Source organism: Moschus berezovskii, chromosome X (genome assembly GCF_049115385.1).
Source record: "Moschus berezovskii isolate FMDL1 chromosome X, NW_MosBer_1.0, whole genome shotgun sequence".
In the NCBI taxonomy this organism is placed as follows: domain Eukaryota; kingdom Metazoa; phylum Chordata; class Mammalia; order Artiodactyla; family Moschidae; genus Moschus; species Moschus berezovskii.
This window is the reverse complement of record NC_142488.1, coordinates 17,191,792-17,218,875: the sequence shown is the minus strand read 5'-3', so window position 1 is coordinate 17,218,875 and position 27,084 is coordinate 17,191,792. Positions and strand designations below refer to the sequence as shown.

At 43.6% G+C, this 27,084-nt stretch overlaps 1 pseudogene; it reads right to left on the bottom strand.

Annotated features, from left to right (window-relative positions):
• Window positions 1-15,371: 15,371 nt before the first annotated feature.
• On the bottom strand, window positions 15,372-16,478 carry LOC129534982 (large ribosomal subunit protein uL18 pseudogene; annotated as a pseudogene).
• Between the last annotated feature and the right edge of the window lie 10,606 nt (window positions 16,479-27,084).

Below are 27,084 nucleotides of genomic sequence, written 5' to 3'. Positions count from 1 at the left end.
AAAAGAGAGAAAATATTCTGATAACTACAGTTAAATGTTCTCCTCACTGCAGATCAGTACATTCTAAATTCAGTGTAGGGATGAATGGATTTGAACAGTCCTGGGTGGAGGGGCTAGACCAGGGTTTCTTCACCTCGGCGCTATTGACCTTTGGACTGGAAAACTCTCTGTTGTTGGAGGCTGTCCTGTATATTGTAGGATGTTCAGCAGCAGCCCTGGCCTCCACTCATAGATGTCAGTTGTGACAGTCAAAAATGTCTCTAGACATTGCCAAATGTCCCTTTGGGAGCAAAAGTATCCCTGCCCAAACCACTGGGATATACTTACGGTAAGAATGTGGGACAGTTGAATTTTATAATTTTCATCATTTCAAATCCTGAAGTTGTAAAGATTGTAAAGCAAAAGGGCTGACATTTAATATCACAGAACTTTGATATTCTCTAGACAAGTGTCAGGAACACTTAGTTTCTTACTTCTTTAAGGGAAGTACTCTAGAATACTAACACAGAGTAATAAACAGAAAATTCCATCTCAATTTTTGAAAAGTCTGAATTATTCAGTTTTTCAATATGATTTTATTTCAAATTCAGCAGAATGAGTCCATCAGCTACCTCTTTGTTGAATGATGATTTGCAATGCATATCAGTTATATATTAATAGTTATTTCCAAAGAGCTTTAAGGTCTTTGAAAACAATTTCTTCTCTTAAGTGCTTAGTTCTTGTTGATATTATTGATGTATATGATACTCTCTATTGCTGAATAAAAGCTTTGGTAAACAGGTGTTAAATATTATTTGGACCTTGTCTAATTATGGTCAGCTGGGTCAGAAGATTATGTATTCCGAAGAAGGAACTTCTTTCCCATAATGATAGTTTTCATAGTGTATATATCTCGTATTCATTCATTCAGTTAAAGTAAGTAGTTACTGACATTTACTAGGTGCTCTGCCCTGAGGGGTATAATGAGCCACATCACAGGTTCAGGGAGCATGCTGGTGGTGTTAGGTGGAAAGAACACTGTTGAGCCACCAATAGTGGCAAGTTCTTAGTTCTGATCTGAGACCTTTGGAGGGACACGCTGTCTTTCTAGAACCATCTATTAAATGAGATAGGTAGATTAACTGAAAATGGCTGCCCTGAACACTTGATGATGAGGCTCCATCTTCCCTCAGTGGCAGAGAGGGCTGTCATGCAGATGGGAAACAGATGGCCCCACATGAATTTGCCATCCCTGAATTCCTAAGGATTCAGATTCTATGATTTGCAACCTATCTCCCTTCCCACCTTGGTATTGTTTAGCATGGGAGAGCAAGGTTATTTAAGTTTCTTACTTCAGAAACAGGCTTCCTTTCCCCTTATCTTCCACTTCTAATTCTCTTAGTCCTAGAGAAGAATTGTAAATTATTCCACAATATAATTCCCCCAAAGGTTAGTTTGCAATATTCTCTGACATCTTGTTCCATCTTTGAAAAGATCCAATTAGACAAAATTTGACCTCCGTTCATTCAAGGCCTTTTTGGGTAAATGATTTTCCAGGACAGTGAGAGATGACTGTTTTCTTAATTTTGAATAGATGAAAATAGACACCAATCAACAAACCTTTAGCTAAGGAGAAAAATCTTTTAAACTCACATTTTGCTTCAATTACATTGAGGACAAAGGAGCACATTGCACCCTGTGCATGAATAGATGCTTCATTATTCAAAACAAGCATCAAAGAGCATTCCGTCCCCTATAGAAAATATGCAATCACTGTTTAATTCAATGGTAGGATGCAAATTTAAATTCCCAGAAGGGGAAGACTGTTAATTCCATTTAAATTGGTTGTAAATTACAGATAATACGCTTGAGACCCCCGAATACAGATTAGTGGAGTATTGCTTTAGGAATTCAATTCTAGTTTGAACTTATTGTGTATTTATCTATGAAAAATAAAGCCATGAAGGCTTGTTTACAGCTACATTTTATTGCCTATCTTTTTTATTTCTGAAGCAAATATTTCACTTTTAAATGCCACAGAGATGGTTCAGCATACTATAAGGAAATGCCATGATGTTAAAGACAGATTAGCACTCTCAGAGGCAGTTCCTCATTAACAAACAAACAAACAAAACAAACCTAACACAGGGACACTACAACGGAATTTAATCAAGATATATCACACTAGCTGACTCTTCTATCTTTTACCTCGTTTCTATTGGTGTTCCTGCAGTTTAAAAATCCCAGAGTCACAAGACAATCATGAGTTTCAGAAATTAGGGGCTGTTATTATCTCTTGCTGCTAAAGTATATCAGACACTTAGAGGTTGTTTCTCATTTTCACAGCTTAACTAATCATGAGTGAGATGCCTGATGGGTGAGTTTCTGTTGGAAGAATTATTCCTTAAAAACAAGGGCTTTTCAGAAGGAGAAAATGTTAGATAAAAATGGACACTTTTCAGTCAAGGTTTAAGAGTTCCCAGCTTGAAGAGTAGAAATTTCCCTCCTGGTTCATAGAAGTAAAAAACAGTTCCTCCCTTGATGTGGTTTCATGTCTCAGGTAGGAAATAGGTTACTCAGGGTGATACAGATAAATCAGCTTTGAGCTCGTGTTCTCTCCTCTGGCAGCCTATGGGGTGTGTTTTTATTTTGTGTGTGTGTGAAACTGAAAGATATAAAAAAAATTGCCATTGATATATACACACAGAATGGAGCCAAGCTACAGAACAATGGAGGAATGCCTAATTCATTATGCCAGAAAATGGATTGTTACCATCAATACCACATGGAGTTAATCATTTCCAAAGAACTATAATGCCAAGTTATCCATAACACTGCACCTAAATGGAATAATGTTTTATTTTTTCTTTGATCTGTCAAAGGTGCTTCAAGCTTTGCCAGGGCCTTAGTGACACTATCAACATTTCATTGTATAGTTCCTATGAATTACGCAGACCTTGTGATATCCCTGAGGTTAACTGGATTTTTAAAATCCCGGGTGTTATCTTTTTTACTTGTCATTTGTTTATGCTTTGTAAAATAACACAGAACCTGCCCCATGTTTCTTTTTTTGGCTATTGGCAATTAGCTTAAACAGAAGTTTTTTTTTTCTATATATAACGAAGGATAAGGATGAAAACTGCTAGTTGAAACCAAAAGCTTCAAAAAAAGGTGGTTTAAATTCGGATAATCTCTGCCCGTGTTAGGAGACTCTGGCAAAATGTGTGTGTGCGTATTAGTAGTGGGGGTGGGATCTCTCTGCCTTTTCCTTGATAAGATCTGGGTTAGAATAGTCCTGATGCACACAAAGTAAATGAGGAGACTCTGGATTTTGTTCTTAAATCTTCAGTGCTCTGAGCATTTATACATCTTATCAGATGAGGCTGGAGACTGGCCTCCAGCCCAAATTGTGTCCGCCCGCACCAGCAAGGAGTGATCAGCACAGCAATGGCCATTTATCTTTGGTCTCTGTTGTGGGGGCGGCGTGGGGTTTGGGATACGCACACTCTGTCTGAGAGAAGCCATGGGCCTGTGTTCCAGTATAGTGGGTGAGCAATGCCAGCCTGCACTACATCCCCCATAACCTTACTTCCAGTTCCCCAAGCTAACAGGAGCACGGAGGCAGGGCAGAAAAAGTGCCAGGCCACCCGGCTCTTGTCTGGCCTCTGTCATCATCTTTATCAGATCTCTGGGTCTCAGTTGAGAGTTATGAGTTTCCTTGAAAACAAGGAGGGTCATTCATTTTAACTAACATTTGGTGAGCACTTAACATATATCCTCTGCCTTGGATCCTTGACAAAAATAAAAGTAAGGCAGGATTCCTTTCCTCAAGGGGTTTAAGGTGAAGAACCAGGGCAAATATAGACAAACTTGTAGACAGATATTAGCAATTGAATGCAGTAAGTTCTTAACCCTAGTATAAACAGTACTGTCAAACCCTAGAGGGGAAACCACCGGGTCGATTTAAGATCGCTTCAGCATAGCCATTAAAAGCATATACTTTCAAGCCAGACCACTTGGGTTCAAGACCTGGATTTGCCTTTATAGGCTGTGTGACCTTGAGCCATTTCTTTGACCTCTCTATGTCTAATTTTTCTCATCTTTCAAATGAAGGTGATAATCATACCTACGTCTTCATATTATTCAAGCAGTTATGATGTGCCTGGCATGTAATGGGCCCTACCTATATTCATATATTATGGTAATGTTCTGGAATTCTTACAAGTCCATGGGGCTGCAAAGGAACTACTGAATGAAAGGGAATCCTTAATTTAATAAAATGAAATGCATTTCATAGAGAATGAAGATGAATAAGCATATTCCGTGCTTATTAGGAATCAGTTGGTTCACTAATATCCCTGCTCCCCTGAATGCCCATAAGTCAGGCCCAGGCTGCCAAATAGCATTTGGCATGGTTAGGGTGTTCTGCATTAAGACTAAGGAAGTACCGTTCTTTGATCTCCAGTGGGCTCCTGGGAACACACACAGAGAAGCTAGGCATCCCCTTGCCCACCAGGCTCAGGCCGACCGTGGGAGAGAACAGTCAGCCTCACTGACTCCAGCGCCTGAGAGGGAAAACAGGAGGGTGGGTGGGTCTTTGTGCTTGGAAGTTGCAGTGAAGGCAAAACGTGACCCTGGCAGCAATGAGAGCCAGGCGGGGGGCTGGATGTTAGCGGACTCAGGCCAAGTGCAGGCAGCTGTGGGCTTCTGGGGACGGTCCTTCCGGGAAGTGGGAGCCCAAGAGAGAAAGGACAGAGACGCTGGAGACTGGGCTGGGGTTTTGATAAGGAATTTGGGAGGAAGGAGACCATGTTAGTTAAGTAGTGAGAAGGACAGGAAGATAAGTCACAGGCAGCACACACCTGAGACATGTGTGGAGCCGAGATGGTCAGACTCGTGGGAATAGGGATGCACTAGGAAATATTTAATAATCAGCTCCATTCGGGGAAGAAGGGCAGAGAGGGGACTCCTTTCTAGAAACCTGCTGATTTCCCTAGTATGCCATTTCCTTCTCCAATGCATGTGAAAGTGAAAGTCGCTCAGTCATGTCTGACTCTTAGCGACCCCATGGACTGTAGCCTACCAGGCGTCTCCGTCCATGGGATTCTCCAGGCAAGAATCCTGGAGTGGGTTACCATTGCCTTCTCCTAGTACAAATACTGCTGCTACTGCTAAGTCACTTCAGTCGTGTCCGACTCTGTGTGACCCCATAGACGGAAGCCCACCAGGCTCCCCCTTCCCTGGGATTCTCCAGGCAAGAACACTGGAGTGGGTTGCCATTTCCTTCTCCAAGTACAAATACTACCTGACTACAAATACGAGTCAGCTATGGCTGACTTCAAGCTACGAGTGTGATGTCACTAGATGCGGAGTTGGGAAGAGTTGCAGGGTAGCACCCTATTGTACATGCTTCCCTCCCACCCCCCGAAACATGCAACAGAGATACAGGTGACCTCAAGTGCCAGGAGAAGAGTAAAATGGCATAAATGGGTTAAGGAATTATGAGTTTTGAGTTTTTCTTGCCTTTGTTTGAATATAATTTATTTAATTATAAATTTCTGCAATTTCATTTAAAAAAATGACCATCATTCATAATGGGCTTCCAATTTCTGAAAATTGGCTTTTGAAAGCTGCTTCAAGCTGGCTCTAAAGCATATCAATTTTCTTCATGATAAACTAGGAGCCCCCTTATCATCCTGCTGTCTAGATCACAGGGTTCTTGTGAGGATCAGGAAAGTATGTGGAAGGCTTTCAGGAACTGTAAGCAGCATATAAATATTATATACAAATAAAAACTATTCTCAGGAGAAGAGTATAACCTAGTAGTTGAGAAGGCAGTTTCTGGAGCCAGGCTGCCTAAGTTGAATCCTGACTCTACTCATTTTTAGCTGTGTGACCTTGGGCAGATCCTTGCCCTCTCCAAGCCTCAGTTTTCTCATCTGTAGAATTTCTGAGAGGTTTAACTGAGTTTATATTGTAAGGCACCTGGAACCATGTCTAGCACACGGTGTTAGTCACTCAGTCGTGTCCAGCTCTTTGCAACTCCATGGACTGTAGCCTGCTAGGCTCCTCTGCCCATGGAGTTCTCTAGGCAAGAATACTGGAGTGGGTTGCCATTTCCTACTCCAGGGGATCTTCCCAAGCCAGGGATCGAACCTGGGTCTCCTACATTAGAGGCAGATTCTTTACCATCTGAGCCACCGAGCACATGGTAAGCATCATTTAAACACTGACTAAAACTGTTTTCATCTTGAATAGCAGTAAGTGAGCCAGCAATTCTTCCAGAACCAGAAAGTCTTTTAATTGGGGAATCTAAGAGCCTGGCCTCCACTCTGTTGCTTGGTTTTAAAGGGACAGCTCCTCTATGGTAATAGAATTGCTACTTTGCTAACAGCCAATGCTTTTTAGATAATGAACCCTGAGGCCTATTGTGGAGATAAAGATGCTGTTAGAATCAGATTCCATGGCCACTCACCACAGTAGTGGGGGAGTGGCAGGGGAAGCAGGGAGCAGGGAGAGCTATCTTATTACATGCCTGGCTGGCTCAATTACTTCAGTCCTGACCTAGGCAGAGCCCCACAGTTCCAGGGACCATTAGCTGCCCCACAGAACCTGTGTCTCGTTTTCTATCTCAGGACAGGAAATGGAAGCAAAGCCTGCTCCCCACAGGCCCCAGCGCTGCCCAGGGTAAGAAGGTAGACAGACGGACTGAGAGAGCTGGAGGACAGCTCAAGGCAGGAGACAGGAGCCGTGGCTGCCACCCCTTCAGGGAGTCTGGGATGTGAGGCAGAAGGTTCTCAGGCAAAGTCAGGGACAGATGTGGTGGTGGAGGTGGAGAGGAAGGTGGTCGGGAAGGTGGTCAGGGTCTCCTCGTCAGGGACAACGCAGTCAAATGCCATGAAATGAGAGTAGAAAGGCAGAAGCAAAGAAGACTTAGTCTACAGGGAGAAAAAGTCTAGGTGGGCTGCTTGGGCCAGGTTTTTCCAACGAAGGCACTGGCAACCATTGCAAGAGTCCTGACTCCCATGGAGTGGGTCAGAACCAGCATTTCCTCTTTCTTAGCAAACGACAAAAAGGCATATACTAGACATAACTAGTGTGGCATAGACTGCCTGGGTGCTCATCGGTCCCACTTCCTCTTCCTTGGGTGCTCAGACTGTGTTTCATGGTGGCCTTTACAGTTAGGGTGGAGCCTGGTTATTAGTTTCTGGCCATCGAGTGCAGGCAAAAGTCAGATAAGCAGTGAAATCCCCTGAAGACTCTGCGTGTGTGTCTCCCTGTCTCTGTTTCTCTCCTCCTCTCGCTCCTATCTACCACAGTCCTGTGTTGAAGATGGTGGCATCATAATATGGAAAGAGCCTGGATCCCTGGAGTGGGAAGGAGGCCACTAAGTAGAGCTGCCTGATCTACACTGGGCTAGGACATGAGCATGAGAGAAACTTTTATTTTGTTAAGCCACTGAGATCTAGGGCTTTAGCGCCTAAGCATTGCCCTGACTGATAAAAATAACAAAAATGAATTGGAATGGAATGGAAAGGAAGGAATATAATGGACTAAATTAGAATGGAATGGAATACAATAGAATAGAAACTATCAGAGTGCACTGCAGTTAATAAAAAGTAAATTTGTTGAAATGTTTCAAGTTCATATATACACTACTTCTCAATATAAGTTTTATTTTTTCCTGAAGGAAGAAGTTAAAAGTTTTGAAAATCACTGCCTTAGAGCTAGAAGGAGGTTTGTGGGGTTTGATAGAAGAATAAGCTTTAGGTAAGATGGGGGTTGCATATTTACTACCACCCTTTTAAGGAAGGTGCTGTAGACTGGCTCAGCACCCTTCTTCTGCCTAGTTATGGTAGAAGATTGTTATTTGTGCCTGCCCATCTCCTTTCTCTTCCACTGGGATAGCATCTCAGTCTTAGTCCAGATAGTTTGGGGCTGGCTCTATTGAGATCAAGGTGGGGGACATGTGTATGAAGCCTGGAAAATCAAAGTGTTTCATTCCTGGAGGCACATTGGTGGTTCAGGAATGAACACAGGACCCAAGCTGGTCCACTCAGAGCTGAAACTGGGACTTTGCCTGGAGTGATAAAAGTAAGTACTTTGTTTCCCCTGGTTTTGGAGTGGGGATATAAGTCTGAAATTGCTGATGGCCATCCTGCCATCACAGGGGAGAACTTGCCAGAGAATAGAACCATCCCTGAAGAAGGCAGAGCTAGAGATCAAATAAGACCAGGTCCCAATGACATCATCTGAATCCCTAGATCTAGCCATGCCTGAAGTCATCCTTGTAGTTTATAGTTGAGTCAAGAAATTTAGTTCTTGGCTTCTATCAGATGGGATTGAATTTTTGACAGTTGTAACTGAGTGTCCTGAAGCTGTGGTCTTCCACATTTTTGAGATGTCTCTTCCTGGGTAAAATGGGCCTCAGAAAAGAATTAAAGTGGAAAACAGCTGGTCCTCAGGCTCCTCCAGGCTTTGCCAAGGAACAGTGGTTTCAATCACAGAAGAATCAAGCTTCCACATATGGAAAAACTATAAGGTAAAATCAAGGAGAAACTCTTTTTTTATTCTTGTTTTCTGTTTTGAGAGGACGAAGAACAGATGAATGCCATTACAACTACTAATATATTTCTCTTCATTTATTCAACAAACATTTATTGAACACCTTCCATGTGCTGAAACCTATGTTAGGCCCTGGAGACAACATTGAGTAATAACAGAGCAAATTCTTTTTAAGAGCTCACTATGTGTCAAACACTGTTCTAGGAACTTTATGCTTATTCGTGTTATTTGCCTTTTACATCTACCCAGGCAGATAACTATTACTATCTCCCATTGTATAGATGAGAAAACTGATGCACAGTGAGATTGAGTTAGGAAGAAGCAGAACTTGTGTTGAACCTTGGGATGCTGACTTCAGGTCTGAGTCTTAAAACCACTGAACCACATTGCCATGGTCCTTACTCACTCTAAGCTCATAGTGGTTTCTACAAAGGACCATCCCCAAAGTCCCCTAGGCTCTCTAGTCTGAATCAGAATTTACTTTAACGAAGTCTGACTTTGACTTGAACTGCAGCATCACTTGTTGAATTCTAGGCGCTGCTCAACTTACCTTTGTGAAATTGGTCTATTAACTCTTAATATATGTGGCCCTGGGTGGATAAAAGCTCTCTTAGAAACATAGTTTAGTCTAATGGTTAAGAGCACAGTTCGGGCACTCATCCTAGACACTGGATTCAAATCTCTACTCAGCCATTTTCTAGCTGTGTGACCTTGCAGAAGTTGCCGACCCTCTCTGAGCTTCTGTCTCTTCATCTTGGAGATGGGGTTAATGATTCCAGTTTGTCTGGTGGTTGCACAACTGGAATAAAGTAATGAAGTGCCTGGGGCAGAGTCAGCACCCAGTAAATGCTGGTTGTTATAGCTCTTCCTCGTTGGCTCCCAGCTCCCTATTTGTTATAGGAGGAGTTGGGCAAGATGCTGTCTGAGGTCTCTGCTGGCATATGTTTATGTGACTAGAATTTTCCAAATGCTGATTTGGGAATGGCAGATTCCCATTGTCATGGTTTTTCTTCTTAAAGAATCCTTTTCTGTTGTGTCTCGGTAAAACTGGGCTTTCTGTGCTAGTTTGCAACCACAGGAGCTTTAAGCCTTTCACATGACATCATAAGTTGGTGCCCATAAAAGCAATGAAACACCGTATACCAAAGCAGTGAGGAAGAGAATTCCAGGGACCGATGGCTCTAATCCAAATCTGGACATTCTCCAGGGGAGGAGAGGTGGCTTCTCGCTCCTTGACTCTTCTAACAATTCTGAAGACATCCCACCCCCAAGCTAGAGGAGGTAACATTGGAGGCCAAGTATGGATTAAGCAAGAACAGGGGAGGGGAAAGGAAAGATAGCAGGATGGGGAGGGATGGGGGGAGGGGAAAGAGAAAGACTAGAAGTCATTGAGGAGAATACAGAGAAAGAGGAGCCGGGCAGGCAGACTGAGGAAGTCAGCTCAGACCTCACCATGAAATATTCAATCTGTTCTGGTAGAACTTGATTTCTAAAATGGTCTATTGGAAACCAGGCAACAAATTCAAACATAGGAGACTGTATCAGGCTGAAGAAGAATGACCATAGAATGCTCCTTAAGAGCACAAGTATCATGATACCATTGACCTTATTTTCCACTCTGCAGATCTTTTACAAACAGTGATTTCCTTTATTGCTGCTGCTGCTGCTTAGTCGCCTCAGTCGTGTCTGACTTTGTGCGACCCCATAGACGGCAGCCCACCAGGCTCCCCCGTCCCTGGGACTCTCCAGGCAAGAACACTGGAGTGGGTTGCCATTTCCTCCTCCAATGCATGAAAGTGAAAAGTGAAAGTGAAGTCACTCAGTCATGTCTGACTCGTAGCGACCCCATGGACTGCAGCCCACCAGACTCCTCCGTCCATGGAATTTTCCAGGCAAGAGTACTGGAGTGGGGTGCCATTGCCTTCTCTGGATTTCCTTTATTAATGAAACACAAAACCAAATGCAATTCAAAAAAAAATAGGTAAAAATGACTATATGTCATTCCTCAGAGTGACCCTCTCCAATGGGATGAATTTTCCTTCCTTTCATTTATCCATTGATTTATCTACCAATCACTCATGGTAGATTTATCTACCAATCTACTCTGTGCCATGTCCCAGATTAGATCATAGGGATTCAGAGATAACTATGACGCAGTTCCTACCCTATAAAAAGTAAAAATGTGGTGCCCGTTTTGACACTCCTCCCATCTAGAGGTAGGTGACCATATCCATTCTCCTTGAATCTTATCTGGTTCTAATGACTCACTTATAACCAATAAAATGAAGTAGAAGTAACACATAAGGTTAAGTTGTAAAAGGTGATACAGTTTCTGCCTTGCTTTCTGGAGCATTCACACTGCTATAAAAGAAGTCCTACCATCGTGACCCCAACATGGTGTAAGGAAACCCAAACAGGTACGCAGAAAGGCCATGTGTATATGTTCTGATAAACAGATACACTAGCCAACAGCCAGGACCAACTGTCAGATATGGGTGAAGATCCTCCAGATGCTTCTAGTCCCCAGCCAATCAGTCACCTCTAACCACTGAGTCTTCATAACTTAGGCCCCAAACAACATGAAGCAGAGGCAAGGCATCTCCACTGTGCCCTGTTTGAATTACTGACTCACAGAACCCATCCGTGGGCATAATAAGAGTGTTGCTTTATGTTGCTAAGTTTTGGGATAATTTGATATACAGCAGCAGTAGTAACCGGAATACTTTGTAGTGATTGTTAAGTCCCAAATAAATGTGAAAACACAGTTATTGAATTAAACCACCATGGTCATCATCACCAGAGGTGTTCATCACTTGCCCATTTGTGATATTCACTGGCGCTTATGCACAGATTTTAAAGACAGTTACTGTCCTCAGGAAGTTGACACCCTGAGATGGGCAGACCCACTCAAGGAACTTAGCACTTGAGAACTGGAATGTGTCAAAGGGACTAAAACTCTGGCCCTTCAAGGTTTATCAACACTGACTTTACTTTTCGGTTTTAGATCTATAATCCAGTTGGTCCATTTGGCACTGGTATTTGTATTTGAGGTATCAGTGGCCAAGACACAGTATGGTTTACATATGTCTACCCCATTAATCCAACACCATTCTTTGCAAGGATAATCCTTTTCCCATTGTTCTGTCATGAATCATTTTTCATAAATCAAGTGCTCATATCCCTGTTCTGGATACTTGATTCTGATTCATTGATCTCTTTGATTTTCTTAGTGCCAAAACCCACAATGTTTTATATATATTGGAGCATTGTAATAAAGCATAATTTCTAACAGTAAAAATGGTTTATCAATATAACAACCTAAAAATGACAACGAAATCCCTTCTCATACCATGATTCAGAAATATGCCAACTACTTAAACTCAATTCCATATTCCATCAGTTGATCTTTTCATAGACCCCAGATACCCACCCTTGATAACCATGCATCAGAGAAAATACAGTTCCACCATAGATTTGTAAAATGCTAAATCTAAAGGAGATTTGCCGTCACAGTCTTATAATGAGGAAATTATTGGGATCCAGAAAATCAGGTGCCTTATCCAGGGAAACACAGCTAGTTAGTGGCCAGGGGCCAGGGCCCCTACCTTGTTTCTATACAGTCTCTTCTCCATGGATGTCAGGGAAGGCATTGTACTCAGGGTGGCATTGTGTAGAAGTTCCAAACATGGATCTGTCGAGGCCCGACAGAACTGATAAGGATCCCAGTTCTGCTCCTCAGTGATGGTGTGAATTTGGCCAAATTACTTCACTGAGCCTCTGATTTCTCATCTGCAAAATGGAGGATACTTATGAAATTTACCAACCAGGGTTCATTATGGGAGTTTGTTGAGTCGATGCACAGAAAGCACATAGCATCTTACCTCGTTCAGTTTGTGGTAAGCACTCATAAAATCCAGATCTCTCAAGAATGAAACATTCTGGCCTGTACCTTAAAGAAGCAGACTCTCAGCTGAGTGAAGAGGTTTGGTTAATTATTTTCTAGCTTGAGGATGGTTGAAGGTTGTCCAGGCCAGCGCTGCCATCGACTTCTGGGAGCAGTAAATGGCTGCTGGTCTCACTTGAGTACCTGTGAGGTTGCTGCATACTCACCTCTCCTCCCTGGAAACGGACACATAACTGCTTGGCTGTCCCTTTGGAGACATTCCCCTCCACCTGTGAATGATGTTTCAGCTTCTGCAGGTATAATGCACCTCCATCTGATTCCTTCCCCTCTTGAGTCTCCTTGTCACCCCTCAAAATTGAAGGCTCCCTGTGGGTGTCTATGGGGGCTGCCATGCCATCAGTTTCCTGCCTCCTCGTGCCTGTGGAGCCTCACAATGCAGCCCTGGGGCAATAAAAGTCCACCTGCTCAGGTTTGGCACCTGGCACCTCAGAGCCCCCTGGTGACCTCAGATCCTGGGGCAACCTCCAGAGCTCAGCTATAAAGCAAGGGAGAGAAGTGGTAGGGACCCAAAACAGAAGCAGCTGAGAGGACAACCCAAGTGAACATTCCCATCCAGGTGTGCAGAACAGATGTTACAGCAGGAATGGTACCAATTACTGGAGGGAAAGGGTTAAATCTCCTTTTGGCTCTCTGAGTTCTGGGCAGAGACCAGGTCTGTTCGCAAGCATTTCTTACAAGTGTACAATGTGCTAGGTATTGTCTGAAGCCCACCAGTAGGGTACAAAAATGAACATAAATGGCAACACCCCTGCTTCCCGCACAGTCCCAGAAACAATGATAGCATAGGGTACTCAATACTGAATTTGCCACGTGGGCAACAACAGCAAGGGACATAGAAGACATGACTGTTGGTGCTGTTGAAAATAGAGGAGGGGGTGAGCAAGTTTTCATAGGAGAGGGGACATACTAAGTGGGTGCTCAACAGTGACTAGGGATTGGCTAAAAGGATAAGTGAGATTCAGGCCTAATGAATGGCATATACGAGAGGATAGTGGTCTGAAAGACTGTGGAGTGTTCGGGAGAATACAAATCACCTGCTGGAAGGGATAAAGGTGGGGAGGATGGTGTAAAGCCAGACTGGAGAGCCCTTGGCTGCACATACAGTCAGAAATTGGTCCTTTATTTCACAGGCAAAGGGGAGCTACTGATGACTGTTGAGCAGGGGAGTGACATGCAGTTTTCTATTTCAGAAGGATAACACTGCTCCCAGGGTGGAGAGTGAAGCAGAGAGGCCTGAGATAATTGCAGGGAGAGCATTCAGAAGGCTCTAGCCACATCTAGGCTGGATGGAAAGGGAGCTTCCATGTGGTCAGCCCCCCCGGGGGAGGGGCTGGTAGAGCTGCCTGTAGCAACAGCCTGAGCAGACTTAATGCGCATCCCTTCTGGATCCCCCATACTCTGATTAGCAGTAAGTTCTCCACATACATTAGTTAAAATTGAAGTCGCTTAGTCGTGTCCGACTCTGCTACCCCTTGGACTGTAGCCTACCAGGCTCCTCAGTCCACGGAAATTTCCAGGCACGAGTACTGGGTTGCCATTTCCTTCTCCAGGGGATCTTTCCAACCCAGGGATTGAACCCAGGTCTCCCGCATTGTGGGCAGACGCTTTACTGTCTGAGCCACCAGGGAAGCCCACGTTTGTTAAAGGGATGCACAAATGCGGGATGTCCTGCCCCCCAAGGATTCCCCATGGTGTGCATCAGTGACCTCACGAGACCCCAAATTGTGCTTGGATCTTGACCTCCTGATGCAGAACACAGAGGGTTCAGTCTGCCACAGAGCAAACCGAGACTGGTGTTGTTCTGCTCCTGTCACTCTAGGTATCAAAAAGCACATAATTTAGGAGGAGCAAAGAAAACAGGCTATCAAGATTACTCAGCATTCATAGATTTTGGACAGAGGTCAGCAATACGGGAGCAAAAACCAGTCAGATGATTTTAACCATCACACCAAAATGCTACACTTACAGGCGTTTGCTGGCCTCCACGCTTGTCTCTTACAATTCCAGGGTCCATTCAGAGCTGTTAGCTCACCAGCTAACAGGCATCCTGATGGGTGCCCCCAGAAGCAGATCCAGGGACAAAAATTCAAATGCACGTTGGTTATTTGGAAGGCAGTCCCAGGAAACACTGGTGGGAAAGTGGAGTATTTAGAAGAGAAGGGAAGGGAGCCATAGCTGCGTGTGATAATAAGCAAGGGCCTGTCATGGGCTCATGGAGATCAATCCCAGGGGCGTCTGGAGGAGAATATTGATCATGTTGCAGAGTTATCCTGTGGGATGAGGAAGCTGGGGTATTTCTCCACCAACAATTTGTCATCATTTGAGGCCTGCTCTCAGGGGCACTGACTCTGCAGCACTTCCATCTTGCCCTGAGCATCAGCTAAGTGTGTTCTCCTGGACAGTTACAGATATTTGCAACAAGCAGCCTTGGGAGTGTAGAGGGAGGAGGAGGATATGTGGGGATGTCAATAAGTTCTGTTACGGGTGCCTATAATCACAGGGAGGGCAGCCAGGTCCACCCTCAGGAGAGTCTTCAGTCCTGAGTTCAGTGGAAATGCACTGCTCTTTTCATTTGGGGTATTGAGGTGCACATGTCAGGAGGCTGGATTTTTAAAAAAACTTTTTCTTTGTGTCTCATTCAAAGTGTAAATCACATTATCACTTGAACTCCGGCATCTCTTCTAGCTTGTAGCTGGGTGGATGGTGGGGTAATACTTTTATACGGTATGGCTGGGGTGTAGGCTTTAGTATCCCTGCCATTTCCTTCCTCCATAGCCATTAAGCACTTTTTGGGGGGCTGCTTGGTCAATAAATTTATTGCTGTCTTAATCCAAAAAATCTTCATAGAAAAGTGTGATTTGCTTTACCAGCTCTCAGCAGTCCATTCCTGAGTGCTAAGGAAGCTTGCCTTCTGAGCTACTCAATCTCTGTTCTGGGCAAGTGACATTTTGGGATGGTTCCTGTTCTTTTTAACCTCTTTCTTAAGCTTCTTATCATAGACTGATTCTCTCATATAGCAGCATGAGCTTTCTTATACCTCTCCTCCATCATGTCTGGAGTTACATTGTTCTTTATGTATTAAGAAAATTGCTTCTTATAAGCATCTTCATCTTCTTCAGTTAGGTAATGCATGTCATCTACAATGGTTTGAGCCAGGATGTGATTCCGGAGTACTCCTGCATTGAATTCCTTGCTTTCTGAATCATAACCAGAGAACCATTAGGTACTATGAGGGATAAAAAAACCTCCATCCACAGCATCCTTTCAGTTCAGTTCAGTTCAGTTCAGTCGCTCAGTCGTGTCCGACTCTTTGCGACCCCATGAATCACAGCACGCCAGGCCTCCCTGTCCATCACCAACTCCCGGAGTTCACTCAAACTCATGTCCATTGAGTTGATGATGCCATCCAGCCATCTTATTCTCTGTCGTCCCCATCTCCTCCCACCCCCAATCCCTCCTAGCATCAGACTCTTTTCCAGTGAGTACCCTTTAGGATCCCCAAAATTTTATTTCTCGTGTTAGATCTGGCAAGATCCTGCATCCAAATATAAGGTGAAGGCACCAGGTTGACCATCAATGCTTTCCATGTTGTATTCATGACTGGACATCTCCATATGGCCTTCATAGATCTTGTCCATGCCAAAGTGATCGAGAAGCCTTTGGACCATCGGTGGACCAGTACAATGTGCTGCAGCATAATGAGTCAGGTCAGCCTTCTCGCTTTACTTTTGGAGTTCATGGGCATTAGCTGCACAGACTGTCATATCTCCTTATACACGGGCATAAGCAATCTGACAAATGATTGTTGGTGATACGAACTCATCTTGTATTAGGATGTATTACACTTATTTTTGTCCTGGATTACCAAGCGTTCCCCGGCATAGTAGTCAGTTTTACTCTCTTGTCTTCTAAGTTTCATTTGGTACCTTTCAAAGTAGGTCTTATTCTTTACAACCTTGACAAACCCCATCCTGCAGAACAGAGACCCATGTCTGCAGCTCACCATAGATCTGCAGCCTCCAATGCCACTTTGAACAAACACACAGATACCATGGAGCAGCCAGATGATTGCTAGCTAGTGTAGCCAGATATGTCTCCTAGTGCACCACAGTCCCTGTAGAACAGAATGCCATGCCAGAGCTGCCGCTCCTCAGAGACCCTGGGCCAGGGCTGGGCAAACCAGTGAGACTAAGAGTCACCTGGGGCATGGTGTCTAAAAAGCGGTTCTTGGGCTGCACTCCTGAGATGCTGATTCAGGAGGTCTGAAGTAGGACCTAGGAATCTACATTTTCAACTAGACTCCCAGGTGATTCAAAATAAAGTCCAGAATGTTCAAAGAACAGACTCCTTATCTACAAACTGCACAACAAGAGACCTATCTATCTCTTAACTATCAGTAGACCTTAGTTAAAAACACGGGGTGGAAGGGGGATCCTGAAAGTTTAACTCTCCATTACCTCAGATAAATACTCCTACCTCCTACATGCATGCTTGCTCTTGGAGAAAAGGGACATTGTGTGGTGGCTCCACACTCCTCCACATGCCTTCAAGATGAATATGACATATCCATGTTTGCTGTTTTAAAAGACACTAAGCAAATGGGAACGGTCTACATCAACCCTGGCTTAGAATTCAGGTCACTCCCAGCCTCTGAAGAGAAGACTAGATAACTTCATATGAATAATAAACTCTCTGGAGACCCTTAGTTCCACCCAGTAAGTTTCAATGCTTGGGACAGGCATGATCCATTGTCTCAGATTTCCAGCCCTCTGCAGAATCCTATAGCCAACCCCCCCCCCCAGATTTTTAATTGCCCTGGCATTAACATGGTTTTGTTGGACATAAACTTCTTAGGAAATATAAATTGAGCAGAGCAGAGCTGCTTCTCAGTATATGTGTGTGTGTATATATATATATATATATATATATATATAAACAGGATCTCCTTATTCCTATGCCATAAATCAGGCTGTTGGAAAGGAAGATGGTAGCTCTCTTAGGTCATCAGGATATGCTTTGGGACTGTACTTATGCAACAGGAGAAAGGCAGTTACTTAATAAATCTCAGAAGGGGCCTTCATTCAGCTTCCTTGGTCCACCGATTTGATTCTGTGCACTTCATGATGTATTTCTATATTTGCATTCACCATCTAGCATGTGCTCTTTACTTTTGCTTTCACTTCCATCTGCATCCATGATTTACCCATAGATACTCAGATCTCTAAATCATAGGGTGAATTAAGGTCATAGATTCAATTAGGACTATGACATTGAAGGTGAATTTCTTAGAGCAGCTCTTCATAATAGTTTGAGGGGCTCTCAGGCCCATATGAAATGCCCACAAAATTGTGGACCCTCTTCCCAGAAAAATACAGCTACAGACAGAATTTTGCATACAGTTGTGTAGAAATCCACAACTCATACAAAGAAAAATAATAATAATCCCAATTAGGCTTAAGAGGCTACGGTGGGAGAAAGAGGAGGGGCAGAATAATGAAGAGGGGCCAGTCTCAGGTAAGCATCTCTGTGTTGATTAAAGTGACATAACACTAGTTACTGTAACAAACAACCCTCCAAACTTAATGATGCCTTGTGGGTGTTCCTCGTCAGTGACTAAGTGACTTTCCCATGGCAAGTGAGTGACTCAGGCTTCTTCCACCTTGTAGTTCTGCCATCCCCCAGACCCTCAGTCCTGTGCAAACAGCCAGCAGGAGGAGAAAGACCGTGGATAAGGTACATTTACTTCAAAATCCCAGCCCAGAAGTGCTGCCTCTCACCTCCAGTCTTATTTCGTTGATGGGAACTGGTTACAGGGCCACATATGGATGGAAATGGGGATGGAGAATGTATCCCCTGTCTGGGTAGCCATGCCCTAGCACCATGGAAAGGGGAGCATGAGCTTTTGGTAGGCAGAAAGCTGTATCTCTTCCTAAGCATTGCGTGGGCTTCCCTGGTAGCTCAGTGGCAAAGAATCCACCTGCCAATGCAGGAGATGCAAGTTTGATCCCTGGGTCAGGAAGATCCCCTGGAGAAGGAAATGGCAACCCCTCCAGTATTCTTGCCTGGGAAGTCCCATGGACAGAGGAGCCTGGTGGGCTACAGTCTGTGGGGTCACAAAGAGTCAGACACGACTGAGTGAGCAAGCACACAAGCACCGCATGCAAGTGAAATCAAGTTAAAATAAATGGCAAGGATGGCCTGGAGAGGGAAAAAGACACCAAAAGACAATATGAAGCTTCAGGTGTGTTTACAATAGGGCAGCTGTGGCCCCATCTTATTGATAGCAAGTAATAAGATTGCAGATAAATTGCCTTCCAGTCTCAGAACTTTCTAGAATCAAATGATCGAGCCCCTCTTTCTCTGTTTCATCCTACTTATAAACAAAAGTGCCAGTTCCAGAAGCAATTTCCCATGTTTATAATGGATGCTTTGTACCTATCCACGTGAACCAGAATTTGGTTGCTTAATTGGAAAAAACAAACAACCCAATGATAATTAAAACAAGGAATCATTGAAAAAATGGTATATACAAACTGTAGATATTTTCTTTAACTTAAAACATGTAAATATACATTCATTCACTAAGCTTTTGATGTAGAGCCAAGTCATTTTCTTTGAATATAAATCTGCTGATGGGAGTTACAGGTGTTCCTTCTCTCATGAGCTGTACCTAAAATGCAGTCTATGATTTCCAGTTTTGAAAGGGGAGCAAGAGTGTAAGACAATTGTGAAACAAGCTCAGTGTGTAATCCTCCCAATTTTTAAATGATTTTCAATCTTTTATAATTGTTTGGCACATACGTAATTCAACGGTAATTTTTGTCTATTTTTTAACTCAAGTATAGTTGATTTATAATGTGTTAGTTTTTGGTGTACAGCAAAGTGACTCTGTTATATATATTTACACACATATATACACATGTTTTATATATATATAAACATATATTTTTTCTTTTTCATATTATTTTCCATATGGTTTATTATAGGATATCAAATATCCCTGTGTTGTTATATAGTAGGGCCTGCTGTTTATTTTATATATAGTAGTTTGTATCTACTAATCCCAAACTCCTAATTTATCCCTCAACCACCTTCTTTCCCTTTTATAACCATAAGTTTGTTTTATGTGAGTCTTTTTCTGTCTTGTAAATAAGTTCATTTGTATCATATTTTGGATTCCACATATTTACATAAGAGATAGATTATGGTATTTTCCTTTGTCTGACTTACTTCACTTTGTATGATAGTCTCTAGGTCCATCCATGTTTCAAATGATATTATTTCAATCTTTTATGACTAAGTAATTTTCCATTATATATTGGTGCCACATGTTCTTTATCCATTCATCTGCTGATGGACATTTAGTTTGCTTCCATGTATTAGCTATTATATTAATAAATACTGCTGCTATGAACATTGGGGTGCATGAATATTTTCAATTGAGGGTTTTCTCCAGATATATGCCCAGGAATGGGAGTGCTAGCTCATATGAAAACTCCCTTTTAAGTTTCCTAAGGAATCTTCATACTGTTTTCCATAGTGTCTGCACCAATTTACATTCCCACCAACAGTGCAGGAGGGTTCCCTTTCCTCCACACACTCTCCAGCATTTATTATTTGTGGACTTTTTAATGATGGCTTTTCTCACTGGTGGAGGTGATACCTCATTGTAGTTTTGATTTGCATTTGCCTAATAATGAGGGAACAGGTAGAACTGGACATGGAACAACAGACTGGTTCCAAATAAGAAAAGGAGTACGTCAAGGCTGTATATTGTCACCCTGCTTATTTAACTTATATGCAGAGTACATCATGAGGAAAGCTGGGCTGGAAGAAGCACAAGCTGGAATCAAGATTGCTGGGAGAAATATCAATAACCTCAGATATGCAGATGACACCACCCTTATGGCAGAAAGTGAAGAGGAACTCAAAAGCCTCTTGATGAAAGTGAAAGAGGAGAGTGAAAAGGTTGGCTTGAAGCTCAACATTCAGAAAACAAAGATCATGGCATCTGGTCCCATCACTTCATGGCAAATAGATGGGGAAACAGTGGAAACAGTGTCAGACTTTATATTTTTGGGCTCCAAAATCACTGCAGATGCTGATTGCAGCCATGAAATTAAAAGACGCTTACTCCTTGGAAGGAAAGTTATGACCAACCTAGACAGCATATTAAAAAGCAGAGACATTACTTTGCCAACCAAGGTCCATGTAGTCAAGGCTATGGTTTTTCCCGTGGTCATGTATGGATGTGAGAGTTGGACTGTAAAGAAAGCTGGTCGCCGAAGAATTGATGCTTTTGAACTGTGGTGCTGGAGAAGACTCTTGAGAGTCCCTTGGACTGCAAGGAGATCCAACCAGTCCATCCTAAAGGAGATCAATCCTGGGTGTTCATTGGAAGGACTAATGCTGAGGCTGAAGCTCCAATACTTTGGCCACCTCATACGAAGAGTTGACTCACTGGAAAAGACTCTGATGCTGGGAGGGATTGGGGGCAGGAGGAGAAGGGGACGACAGAGAATGAGATGGCTGGATGGCATCACCAACTTGATGGAGGTGAGTTTGAGTGAATTCCAGGAGTTGGTGATGGACAGGGAGGCCTGGCGTGCTGTGATTCATGGGGTCGCAAAGAGTCGGACATGACTGAGAGACTGAACTGAACTGAATAATGAGCAATGTTGAACATCTTTTCACGTGCCTGTTGGTCATCTGTATGTCTTTTTGGAGAAATGTCTTTTTAGGTCATCTGCCTATGTTTTCGGAGAAGGCAATGGCAAGCCACTCCAGTACTATCGCCTAGAAAATCCCATGGATGGAGGAGCCTGGTAGGCTGTAGTCCATGGGGTCGCTAAGGGTCAGACATGACTGAGCGACTTCACTTTCACTTTTCACTTTCACACATTGGAGAAGGAAATGGCAACCCACTCCAGTGTTCTTGCCTGGAGAATCCCAGGGACGGGGGAGCCTGGTGGGCTTCCGTCTATGGGGTCACACAGAGTCGGACACGACTGAAGTGACTTAGCAGCAGTAGCAGCAGCAGCCTATGTTTTGATTGGGTTATTTGTTTCCTGTTGTTGCTGTTGCTGAGTTGTATGAGCTGTCTGTATATTTTGGAAGTAAAGCCCTTGTAGGTTGCATAGTTTGCAAATATTTTCTCTCATTCCATAGGTTATCTTTTCGTTTTATTTATGGTTTCCTTTGTTGTGCAAAAGCTTATACATTTGATTAAGTTCCATTTGTTTAATTTTGCTCTTATTGGATTTGCCAAAAACTTCCTTGGGGCCTTTCTATAACATCTTATGGAAAAACTCGAATGAACTTTTTGGCATATCTGGTATTTCTATAGCCTTGGAAAACTGACCTAAGAAAACATTGCTGTGATATATGTCAGAGAATTCAACAGCATTTTTAGCTACCTGTTACTATTACATCTTTCCAAAATTTTCAACTTTGTTCCCAAAGAAACAACTCCTTTCACATCCATATTTCATCAGTTCACATGTTGTTATTGTGAAAGTGTGAAAGTGAAAGTCGCTCGGTTGTGTCTGACTCTTTGCGACCCCATGGACTATACAGTCCATGGCATTCCCCAGGCCAGAATACTGGGTAGCCTTTCCCTTCTCCAGGGGATCTTCCCAACCCAGGGATCAAACCCAGGTGTCCCACACTGCAGGCAGATTCTTTACCAGCTGAGCCACAAGGGGAGCTCAAGAATACTGGAGTGGGTAGCCTATCCCTTCTCCAGCGGATCTTCCTGACTAAACATGACTAAATTTTAGTAACAAGTACAGCTGAAACAATCATCATAAACAGGTTTGGAAGCAAGCAGAAACCTTGCTTGGGTCTTTGGTGTAGGAGCAGAAGTGTATGCAGTATTAGAGAGTGGCTGTGAGCATTCAGCGGGCCATGGACCTCAGTCTTTGTGTTTTGCAGAGGGAATAGGGTGCCTTGGCTTATTTGGCGTGGTCATCAGCCTCCAAGATGGCCCACGATGAGCCTTGCCTTTTAGTATTGACACCCTTGTGTAGTCTCCTCCCACAGTGAAGTCATGGCTGGTCTGTGTGACCATTAGAATACGGCTGAAGTGTCAGTGGTGTGACTACTGAGGGTAGGTCATGCAGGGTGTTGGGAAGAGAGTCCATTATGCCGGCAGCACTGGCATTACTTGGGAACTTTCTAGAAGTGCTTTCCCGCAGGCATCCTGGCCAGTCTGCCTCGCTCTTGTTTGCAAACTCATCAAGACCCAATGATGTTTTCACACTACTTGAGGGTGTAGATATGGCTCCAGGGGGAAAAACACATTTTTCTGATGGTGGTATATCTAGGATGCGTGGCTTCCAGGGAGGGTGAGAGGGCAGAATGCTGTGTCCTGTTATTTACATCCCGAGACTCTGTGGGGTAGATGTGAGACAAGCCACAGTGAGCTGGGAAGCAGGATTTTTAAAGAGCAAAGAGGAGGCTGGAAAAGCCATTAATTATGTTATCACAAAAAAATATTTGGTGCTTTTTCTTAACATTACAGCTACCATTGCTGCTGGTAATGCCCTTTTATTTGTCCGGGGGGGTTTGCTCCCATTAGATTAGGTTAAGTGTCTCATCTAAGGCACAATAACAGATCTGGCCCCATGCTTCTCTGCTGGCTGCGGTTGACAGATACCCAAGCTTTTGACTCCCTGCTGCGTATCTAAGCGGTACAAGCTGCAGTCAATGAATTTAATCTACATAAAAAGAACGCAAATTGCACGTTAGCCTTTTTGAGTCCAGTAATCAGGTTCCCCCCACTCACACACCTCTCCCCGTCGCCCCATCCCTGCTCTACTGGACAATTTGAGGCACCCTTGTGTCACAAAATTTTTTTTTCTGAGTCAGGTAAAAAGAAAAGTCTTTTACATTTTAATTGCACTTGATCTGCTCATTGAATGACCCCTGTAATTTATATATTGTTCATAGTTAGTGCTTTCTGCAGTCCTGCTGTGCAGCTGATAACATAATTCACAGGCGCGCACCTTGTTCTCTGTGGGTAGTGGCTTGGTTTTTCTGTTCTGAGTTTGCAAAATTCTCTTCCTCGTCCTTCAGATTCAGGCAGCCATGGCTGATGTCAGTCACTATCTGCTTATGCAGGTGCAGCAAAAAGGCCACTTTGAGCCCCAGCCCTCTCTGTTTACATTTAAAGATTGCCCCCTCCTAGCCAGCGTGATGCAGCTTCTTCCAATACCTCCCTGCATCCTGCAATGAATTGGCTTACACTAGAGCTATGAATGGAGAAGGCAATGGCAAGCCACTCCAGTACTCTTGCCTAGAAAATCCCGTGGACGGAGGAGCCTGGTAGGCTGCAGTCTGTGGGGTCGCTAAGGGTCGGACACGGACTGAGCGACTTCACTTTCACTTTTCACTTTCACACATTGGAGAAGGAAATGGCAACCCACTCCAGTGTTCTTGCCTGGAGAATCCCAGGGATGGGGGAGCCTGGTGGGCTTCCGTCTATGGGGTCGCACAGAGTCGGACACGACTGAAGTGACTTAGCAGCAGCAGCAGCAGAGCTATGAAACAGAGAAGGCAATGGCACCCCACTCCAGTACTCTTGCCTGGAAAATCCCATGGACGGAGGAGCCTGGTAGGCTGCAGTCCATGGGGTCACAAAGAGTCGGACACGACTGAGCGACTTCACTTTCATGCATTGGAGAAGGAAATGGCAACCCACTCCTGTGTTCTTGCCTGGAGAATCCCAGGGACGGCGGAGCCTGGTGGGCTGCCGTCTATGGGGTCGCACAGAGTCGGACACGACTGAAGCGACTTAGCAGCAGCAGCAGAGCTGTGAAAAGAACCACAAACACAGGTATCACACACTCACAGGCTCACTACAGAGGCAGTGAGACTCGAGACAATTAGTAAATACGAAGGACATGATAAACAGAGAATGCAGAGATGGCTTTTCTGAGTACATGAGATAGTTAGCTTTGGGGAATTAGAGCATGCTACCTTGTGATTGGGAAAATATTCTAAGCAAGTAGTCACACTGAAGCTGTATTCCACACATTCTCCAGAAGGATAAATGATGGAGTTGAGTTGGATTATTTTGGCCTATCTCAGGTTTTGCTTTAGTGGTTTTGTTCTCAAAAACTTGGAGGCATAAGAGACTATATCCTTGCTGCTCAAAGCATAGTCCATGGTACATCAGAATCATCCTGACCTGTGAGGGTTCTCAGACGTTCAGCATCTCAGGATTTCTGTTCTAATGTGCACACCACCGTTTGAGAAGCATGGAGTTAGACAACTGGGTCTCAACACTGGTTGCGCATTCAAATAATCGTAAAACCTTTAAAAAAATACTCATGCCTGGACCCCAGCCCCAGATATTCTGATCTGATTGCTCTAGTGTAAAACCAGGCTCAGGGAGTGTTTACAACCTACTCACATGATATAACATGCAGCCAAGTGCCAGAATCACTGGAGTATGCAAAATCTGAGAAAAGGATTCAAAGCAAACAGTTCTAAGCCTAAATCAGTGCCCCCACGGACATTTCCAAAATCCCCCACCCCCACCCCAGGCTCCCTGAGAACCAGCAGGATTTTCAGTGCAATTTAACTTGATGAGTATTTCTTCAGTGCCGCCTATGGGTTCATCTCGCTCCACCTTAGAGGTCCACTCAGGCAAGCCGGAAGGCAAAATCACCTTGTGAGCAATGCACCATAGTACTGAGAGGTCATCTTGTGCATCTGCTGATGGCTCCATGGGACTCCAAGAAGGGGGCTTTGGAGACAGCTCTGAAACATACTCCTTTATAGAAGTTGTAGGACACACCAGTCTAGGTTCCTTAGAACCAGTTTAAGGAATCCCTATTTCATGGGAATGCGTGATTTACTATTTTGGCATCTTTTTTTGCATATGTTTAGTGACCTTTCGGATTTTTTTTTTATTAGAAGAGAGGCATGTGGCCCTTTGAAAAGGATTTTGGAATGGAATCAGAAGGCCTGGGTTCGAATTCTTATTTCACCACGAAGCTGTTTGTTATAATGTCTGAGATTTATGTTAAAATTCCTCACCAATTATAGATTGACATTGTGAGGCACACAGACCAGCCCTGGGGTGTGCATGCATGATTCACATCCGGGCTAAGCGTTCTAAGTAGAGGAGCCACCCTCCAGAGGCTACTGCTACAGCTATTTCTGCTATCTAACCCTTAGGTATGGCCCCCAAGTATTGAACCCTAAGTATGCCCTTGCCCAACCATTGGTCTAGGAGAATTTCTTGTTGCCTGATGCTGGCTATTATGATAACATAATCCTTGTCATGTTATGTTGTGGTTGTTGTGTCTATTTTTGAGTGAACGTTTCATGCATGGTGATAGAATATGGTTTGAGAATTGCTTTCTTCATAACTTTGTCCTGAGGCTGCAGTGGAGTAGCTAACTCATTCACTCAAATCCTTTCTGCATTTACCATTAGGTACCAAAAATATTCTAATAGTTGAACATGAACAAATAGGCATGAATCAGCCACAACCAAGTTGTGTGACCTTGTGTCTCACTTTTATTTGTTATACATCTCTGGCTTTCAGAAATTTTAGTTTTTAAAAACTGGGGAGATCATCCTAAAGTTTTTTTCTTGCTTAAGATTCTAAATTTCAAAACATTTGAACATGAGGAAAAGCCAAACACCAAGATACTCTCTGCTGCTGTAGATCTTGCTTTTGAGTCCCTTCTATCCCCCATCAGGCCCCCTCAATTGCAGCCCATACTGTGCAACTCTTTGCAATAATCCCAAGCCCTTGGGAAACTTAGCCCATGCTTGCCATCCTCTCTGTATGATCCCAATTAAGTCTGTGGACTGAAAATATGGAATTCTGACAAGGCTCTGAATGTTGCTAATAGAAATTTCTGGCAAAAAGCAGAGTGGAGGAGATGATACTTTACAATTGTCTCACTTAGCAGGCTCCTTTTATTCTGAGAAACACTGGAAATGGGGTTGTTTCAATTTAACTTTTTCCTTCAAGGGAACCTAGCAGTGGCACTCATCGCCCAGTGTGTGTTAAATGAAACATCAAGTCTGATGACCTCGAGGCAAGCCCTTGCAACTTCTACCTGGTGCTTTGTGGGGTCAGTGAAGCTATTGCAAGGAGCAGACCCCAAATGGTGAGGTTCAGTCACTCTCTTGTTCCAGCAAAGGAGGAAGAACAGCTTTAATTGACCCGTTCGTAGATAGTTGTTCTTATTTCAGCCTCCTAAACAGCCTTGGTATCTTTATATTGTGGCTTCCTAAGGATTCCTGGCATAGAGTCTTTAATAGCCACTAATGAAGCAATTGTACTATTTTCAGTCAAGATCTGTGGCATGAAACAAAGAAGGGACTTAACAGAGCTGTTTCCAGTGCACTTATTCAAAATAATCTCAACCTATTGGGGCCAAAAATAAGTGAGACCAAGACAAAGATCAAGCTGTTGCTGCAATCTTGTGCAATAGCAGCTCCAGTGAAAAAACTCTGGGCAGCAAACCAATGGAGACAGTTCATCTCAAAGATTTTTCCTTAGAAAAATTCTTCAAGACATATGGCCCCCAGCTCTGAAGTTTTGTTTTGTG